Genomic DNA, 8,277 nt, shown 5'->3' with positions numbered 1-8,277 from the left:
CTGTAGGAAACACGTGATGCTATTGACAGGATCTACGATAGGGACTAATCTTGTGTCCTAGTCCTGGCAAGTCAGGAAGCTGGAGTTAGAGTTTAAATCCTGATGTTAGTCTACCTCAGCACCTCCCTTGAGCCTCAGTGCCCACTTTTAAGAACTAAACGTGTGCATGTGAGTGGTCTGCCTGCGCAACGACAGGAGCCTAGCATAACTGTCCTCTGAGAAGCTCCACCCAGCAGCCAACGGAAAGAGATGCCGAGACTCTCACCCAAACATTAGATGGAGCTCAAGGGTGTCTTGTGGAAGAGTTGGGAGAAGGATGGAGGGACCCGAAGGGGACAGGGACTCCACAAGAAGACCAACAGAGTCAATTAATCTGGGTCCTTGGGTGGCTCCCAGAAATCGAACCACCAACCAAAGAGCAAGCACGGATCTAGCCCCCTCACTCACATATAGCAGATGCCCAGTTTGATCTTCATGTAGGTCCCCCAACAACTGGAGCAGAGGCTATCCCTGAGGCTGTGGCCTGACTGCCTGTAGATCCCGGCCCCTAAATGTACAGCCTTTTCTGTCCTCAGTAGGAGAGGATTCATGGGCATGGGGATGGGGTGAGGTGGCTGTTGACCCCCTAGAGGGGAAAGAGAAGGGGAATGTGGAATGGGGGGATGGACTTATGTGAGGAGGTACTGGGGGGAGAGGGAGGGCTGGTGTAGGGTTGTAAAGTACGTGGATTTAAGTTTTAAAAGTATCGCAAGAAACAGATATGGAATCTGCTTACTTGCAGTGCTACTGGGTGGGTGCTGAGCCCTCACCGTACATGGTTTATTATTTTAGTCATTTTGTCTTTCTTGCATGAAAAAAGGAAAATGTAACAGCTTCTCTCTTAAAATCTACCAACGAAACAGTGAATAGTGTTAGCTCCACCTTATTTCCCTCTCCACAGTGTCTCCGGGGGAGCCAGCAATGGCTGCTTCACCACGTGGGATTGTAAGCGGCCCCATCCCACCCAGGGCTGTCTCCAAGCATCCTTTTGTTGCTCAGCTCAATGCTCGTCTCCTGTCTTCTGCTCACAGCTTTGCCGATGGCTTCTCTGAGTCCGTGTAAAACCCCGTCCTGCGAAGGCAGACTTTTCCCTTCATCACGCGTCGCGCTCGCGCCGGAATTTTTGTTTGTATTGTATGTGGAACGGGTTGGGTTTCGCTTCTATACAGTGAACTTCTTCTTGGGGGTGGAAACGAACGAGCCGGGATGCATCTGGCATGGATGAAATCTCAAAAGTCAGGGAGCGGTCGCAAGAGAAGCCACGCAAAGAGATTACATGCAAAAACAAAACAAAACAAACAAACAAACAAAAAGCCTCTAGGAACATCAATGTAATTCCCAGTGAAGGAGAATGGACCAGCAATGGCCTGAGGTCTTGGGTGGGGTGGGAAACCGACTCAAAGGCACACGGGAAACTTCTCATGGTGATGTGAATGCCTGATTGTGGTCCCTATTACGTGTTGTATTTACTTGGCAAAACTCATTAAACTGTATTACGAACATGGAAGTCCGCCTGCTCGAAACAAGTTTCAGCAGAGCCAAGCTTTTGGTCTGATTGTCTCTTTTTACCCCCTCCCCCCCATATATATGTGGTGTGTGCATATGTGTTTGTATGTGGGTGGGCGTTTCGGTAGAGGCCTTGGTCTTCCTCCCTCGCTCTCTGCCTTACTGTGAAGGTTGGATCTCTCACTGACCCTAGGAGCTGCTGTGTCAGTGAGTCTGCGACCTGGGGACCCTCTGCTTCTGCTGCTCCCGGTCTGATTGCCCGAGGGCTTCCGCGCCCAGCGGGCTTCTGCATGGGTTCTGGGGATACAAAAGGCCCTCATATTCGCCTGCACACTCTTTACCTTCAGTGCCATCTCCACAGCACTGGCTCTTGTCTTTAATGACACAAGTTGTGTTGCCGCAAATAATAATTGCCGGTTGTACACATTGCAGACCGCAAGGCCTGCAGAGCCTAAAGTATTTTTTTTTTTTTTTGTCCAGCCCCTTTCAGAGAGTTTAGTGCCGTTGGTGAGACCACGAGGATCAGACTTACGTCATGCTTTAACGCTTAGCAGCTGTCTGGTGAGCAGTGTGAAGGCCAAGGGACAGGACGCAGACGGGATAGTTCAGAGCTTAGGGGGCGTGGTCACGGCTGTTACTTCGCCCCCCTCGCTTAACCTGGGACAGGGTTACCGCTAAGTGAACGGGCACTATGAGCCGAGAAATGGAAAGAAATTAGAGATGGCGTGAAGTGCTGTTAGGTACGATTGCTTTACGATACCCTGTATGTGCTCATGAGATGACCTAGACAGGCGGCTCATTACCAAGCACCCAGGATGAACTCAGGGAACAGAAAGTTGTCTCTCTGTGAGCGCCGCGCGGGGCACTATGACCCCAGAATACCCCAGGTTACCCTGCAGCCGCGCATCGTGAACGGTCTGTGTAAAATATTCATCCGAAGAAGGTTCAGAAGGGAAGGCACTGACACTGTTCCCTCTGTCGTGAAAGGATCCTTGCCTCTCACTGTAGCCCAGCCAGGTTTTGGAAAATGAAGTGTGGAGTCGGTTTATCAGTATGGATTGAGTTAATGAAGGGCCGCATGTACAAGGTGGCACATCGGAGCTCGAGGATGGTGGTGAAGGAAGCCTTCTCTCTCTCCTGTTTCTATCATTAGTGACTTAAAAAGGAAGGATGTCACGCACTTCCAGTCAGGAAAATTTGCCTTTTCGTCTCTTTTGCCATGTTATCAAATTTCCTTCTGCCACAGAGACCAAAGCAAACTACAAAATGTGTTTTCTCCTGCCTGTGCTGTGGAAATGATAGGGGGTGGTAAGGACAGGATGGGGAGAGGGTGTGCAAGGAGCCCACATTCTTCAGGGCTTGGGGGGGGCTCTTTCATTAGCCAGGAGCTATTGGGGAAGACGGACAATCCCCCATCGTCAGGGCTGTGCAGTGTCGGGTTTGTTTTTACGCCTGGTGCCTTTGTACACAGCCACAGTGAGAGCAGTTCAGACGATGCCTGGAGTCTGGCTAGGAGACGGTGGCCTTAAAAAGCATGAGAAATAATGATGTGGCTTCTGGAAGCCCAGAGAGGCAGCCAGGGTGCTGAAGAGGGTTCTTTCTTTCTTTTTTCTTTCTTTTTTTTTTTTTTTTTTTTTTTGGTTCTTTTTTTCAGAGCTGGGGACCGAACCCAGGGCCTTGCGCTTCCTAGGTAAGCGCTCTACCACTGAGCTAAATCCCCAGCCCCAAGAGGGTTCTTCCTAATGCTGATATTTGGTGGGAAGTGAGTCAGATGGGCTTAAGGGGGGCCATCACATGCATGGATACTCCGAGTATGAGGAAGGAATTGGGAAATGTCCTCTGACAGAAGCATATTTGGCAACAGGGTCCAAGTCACTTTTCCTTCTCTTGGACTTTCCCCCCCTCCTTTTTTGCTAGGTGTCTTCAGTACTACACACATTTTAAAATTTCCAGTGCCCAGGAGATTCATGGACTTGAGCAAGAGTGTCAAGGAAGGCTGCGTTTCCCAATGGCTTCTTGATGGAGGCCAAGCTGTCCAGACACTCCCACCAGGGCCGATGGCCTATCAGGGCCACTCAATCAAATGCTGTCACTTCTTTGCTTTTGAAATTTGAGATAGGATGCCATAATGTAGCCTGCACTGGCCTTGAACTTGCAATCCTCAGCATCCCGAGTGAATGTAACCATGAGCTATCACACCTAACAAATGCCTTAACACACCCTTCCATTTAAGAGCCGTAGCCCCTATCTCTAGGTAGTACAATATCACCACCAGGGCCCAGGAAGAAGGACTTTAAAAGAGTTGAGTTGAGGGATGAAGGGGAATCTGTGAAATGCTGTCTCTGAACACCAGGGTTGCTGAGGTAAGGAATTCACAGCAGCCAGGGTAAGCCGTGCAAGGCCTGCATAAGAGCAAAGCAGTCAAGTGGCCAGAGTGGCATGAGGAAAGAGCCATGAAACCACACCCCTCCTCGCCAAGGTGCTGTTGAGTATGGCAAATGGTAGGCGGCCCATATTCCAGGGGATGGCCTCCCACCATGCACACCCAAGTAAGTCTCATCGAACTCAGTAGGATGCATTTGGAAGCAAGAGGGGGCCATGGGAAGGTGCAGCTTCCGCAGAGATGGGGAGAGGATGGGAGGGGATGAGGGAGAAAGGGTGGGCATGATTAAAGTTTGTTACCTGTACATGGAACTGTCACAGAATAAAGAAGAAATTATTACACACATCTCTTGAGATGCAACCCTGGTCATTGTATACTTAAAAAGTCTTTTGTGTTTCCTTTTTTTAATTATCTGCAACGTTGCATTAACCATTGGCAAAATGTATCGTTCTGAAGGCATTAACGTAACAAGAACACAAAACCCCAAATGGGGGGACCAAGAAATACATTTTGCATGTGTTTATACGAAACAGTGGTTTCTAGCTCAAGGCCTTCCGGGGCCCATCCGTTCTGATGACACTGGACACCCCTCCTTCCTTCCCACCCACAGAGAACCACGACCTACATAAGTAGGAGACTCAATCAGCCATCTAGCCAGTGTATGATTTACTTATGGTGTGTTGGTCTGATGTACAAGTTGGTTGACTGTGTGACTAATTCCTGGGTTGTCAGAGCTCTTGGTGAAACTGCTAAGTACCCATTTGTTAGACAAGTGGTAATTTGCATGCACCGAGCCTGTGCTGCCGGAGAGGACCCTGCACCCTCAGGAGCGCGATTAGAGAGTCAGCCAGACAAATGAGTCTGAGGAGGGTGAGAATAAGCAACGCAGCCCCCAGGTAACGTGAACATGAAAGGAACTGGGCTTTTGTTTGGTGACTGGGGAGGCAGTAACAGGAGAGTGAAGAGAGGCACTGGGGTCCTCCTTTCAGTTCTTCAGCTCTACTCTGCCTCACTGCTTGCATTTCATATTAAGACAAGTTATTGCTCTAGTCAGCTGGGGGTTTGGCGTATCTCGAACGCAGGGGTTATCTGGGCACATCTTTCTGAAGATGTCCAGGGCCATCTCACTGGCAGTGTGTCGTGGCTGTCATTCAAGACAAACCCTTCCCTTAAGCTCTTATGTCCCCTCCCATTTCTAGCTCATACCTGCAGCACTTGAAGGAACACACCGTGCAGGAGGTTTAGTGGTCCGTGGCATGACGATGTTTCTGGCACAGAGGGTCCTGTGGAAGCTCCCTGTGAGTGTCCCTGATCGATGCCAACATTGGCTTGTTGAATAGACCTGCTTCCTAGAAACTGTCCTTCAGCTGACCCCACAACACATCGTGCACGTTCAATGAAGTCCCTCTGTCCCCAGGGACACAGATGAGAGCTGCCTTCGAAAAGGAGGATGCTCACCCCCTGAAAGGGATGGAGAACAGTGATTGGTTTGCTCACATCAGAGCTCAGTGCCAGACACACAGACAGACAGACAGACAGACACACACACACACACACACACAGATACATATACACATACATACACATACACACAGATACACATATACACACACACACAGATACATATACACATACATACACATACACACAGATACACATATACACACATACACACATATACACATCATACACACAGATACACATACACAAACATACACACATACACATATGCATTTACATACACATACACACATACACATACATCACACACATACACAGATACACATGCATACACATATACACACATACACACAAAACACATACATACACATACAACACACAACACACATACACACATATGCACAAAACACACACATACACACAATAAACACATACAAAACACATACACACACACACACACATGCCTAGAGTGCAGTGCACTGATTTGCAGGGGGCATGCTGAGAGAGGGTGGCACATTCAAGTGGCATGTGGGGGGCTGATGAGAGAGTGAGAATGAGTCATGTGTAACAGAAGGGCTTTAATTTGCTGCAAGAAGAATTTCAGGTTAGGCAGAGGGGGATGCTGGCATGGTCAGAGCCCCCGGGGCTGTGTTCCTCCTCCAATAAGGAGATTTTCTTCATTCCAAGATGGACCCAGCCAGTCCCATCTTGTTTAACACAGAAGTACAATTCAGGGGCTAATTAGAGGCTGGACATTTGTGTAGCGGCCGGGTCTATAAGCTTTGTAGACTTCTGGAACCGAAGGAGTTGGTGACATGGGGCAGGACCTATGCTTTCACTTTCTCTGGTCCCTTTCTGGGAAAGGTGATTGAGTTTTCAATGTTCAGAATACAAAGAGGATTCTAAGGAAAGTGTAACTAAGAAGGAAAGACCTATTGGGGAACAATGAACACTCAGAATGTTGAAAAGAGACTTGACTTTGTTAGTTGACAATCACCATTGTGTATACAACCGCCTAGTGCTAATTTACACAATCTCTGGCCAAGAGAAAGACAGCGGGGGTGGGGCACGGAAAAAAATGGAAGGAAAAATCAAGTATCCTTAGAATTAATGGCTAAGTATTTTATTTTAATGCACAGAGTATATTTTAATGGAATATAATGCCCAGGGCTGAATGAGAAATAATAAATATTAAATTTGGAAATAGTTTAAAATTGCTTATTATTTTTAAGGATTTGACTCACTGGCAAATTATTTGGGGCAGCTCATATATTCATCCAGCACTCTCTCATGAATGTCTTTTATGTGATTTTCCACTTGACTGAGTTTATTGAGTGTGTGAATAAAGCGTTACATTAATCACAGTTTCTAGCGTTGTGTGAGGAGGGTGGCTCAGCTCGGGGCAGAGTCACGTTAGCCTCCCATGTTTCCAGGTGTCTGTGAACAGAGGTAGAATGCCTCTGTCTTTTATCTCTGGAAGGACAAAAGATACAGTTGCCACCCTTGGGAGAAGACAGGTGCTGCACCAGGAGAGGTGGGCCAGCTGCCTGTGAGGGGGCTTGGCTAGGTTCAGAGTTGAGTATAAGCCAGACAGTTGTCTTTTTCACATTACTTTGTGGCAACAGGATCATAGTGGGAGAGGCGGAGTCAGCATTCGCTCTACTAGGAACTGCCATAGAATAAAATGTCACACTCTTCATAAATCTTGTCAATCACTTCGAGTGTTTCCATTCGATTCAGACTAATATGTGAGACAAATGAGTACTTTCTCAAGGTAAAATAACCCCCTCCCCCAGGGGGCATTTAATTTTCTTGTTAAATTTAAAGTGGAATTGGATAAAGATTGTTACAAAAGAATGAATGGATAAAATGAAGTATTAACATCAAAAGCACTGAAAAACCAAATCAAACCAAGGTGCACACTTATTAAACCTTTGACTCTATGGAGGCAAATGTGGATTTTTCGTAACTTGAGGTTTTCACCCAATAGCCATTATCAATGAATGTGTTTCCCTTAAAAATACAGACAAGCTGGCTTAGACAGAAAGGGGCAATTTACCTGCTTATCACCTGCTTTTAACTGGCAGAATTGTATTACAATTCACAAATGGAGCCAGATGTGGAAAGCTATTTTACAGGGTAAGCTGATGCAAAAGAATAAAGCAGACATTCGTCTAGTGCTGTTAGGATCTCATGCTTGCTCTGGGCATTGCTGAGCTCACCACGAGGAGGGGAGAATGAATCTGTTAGAATATGCTATTATTTAGTGTGTAACGTCTTCCTATTTCTTAATTATGAAAGTGTCAGTAAAAGCTGCAAGTTCGGTAAACGTTTAATGCTTTTGAAAATCTAGGTCTCTTCATGTATCAGACAAAATAGATCTATATACACGATTCTATCCATTTTGCTTTAATGAAAATAAAACGTGGACAGGGAAATGGAGAGATCACAGCTCAACTCACAGAGTCATGTTTTTTTTTTTTAAACTGGGATGAGGATCAGATCATCTCAATGTGCTGTACTTACAAAAGCTGAAGGGGGCTGGGGGGATAGCGGAGGTTATGAGCACTTACTGCTCTTCCAGAGTTCAATTCCCAGCACACACACTGCAACACATTTCCACAAACATCTGCAATAACAACGTTAGGGGAGGTTCAGCCTCAGTGGCATCTGTACACGTGTGCCCAAAACCCCACACAGACACACATGCACACATGTGCCCACAGCCCCACACAGCCCCCCCACATGTGCCCATAGGACCACACAGACACAAATGCACATGTGCGTCCATATCTCCACACAGATACACACACACACACACACACACACATGTCCATAACCCCAAATAGACATATATGCATACATACACACACACACACACACACACA

General features: G+C 46.9%; 1 long non-coding RNA gene across 1 annotated transcript; it reads right to left on the bottom strand.

The window, feature by feature from the left end:
- Positions 1–775: 775 nt before the first annotated feature.
- Positions 776–2,806, bottom strand: LOC103691740 (uncharacterized). The gene is made up of 2 exons (XR_591407.3): positions 1,887–2,806; positions 776–1,251 (listed from the first exon to the last, which is right to left on the bottom strand). It is a non-coding gene; the product is annotated as an uncharacterized LOC103691740 (long non-coding RNA).
- Between the last annotated feature and the right edge of the window lie 5,471 nt (positions 2,807–8,277).

The sequence above is a fragment of the Rattus norvegicus genome, chromosome 2, assembly GCF_036323735.1.
Source record: "Rattus norvegicus strain BN/NHsdMcwi chromosome 2, GRCr8, whole genome shotgun sequence".
Classification (NCBI taxonomy): domain Eukaryota; kingdom Metazoa; phylum Chordata; class Mammalia; order Rodentia; family Muridae; genus Rattus; species Rattus norvegicus.
Note: the sequence above shows the minus strand (reverse complement) of the source record. Positions and strands in the feature narration are given on the sequence as shown.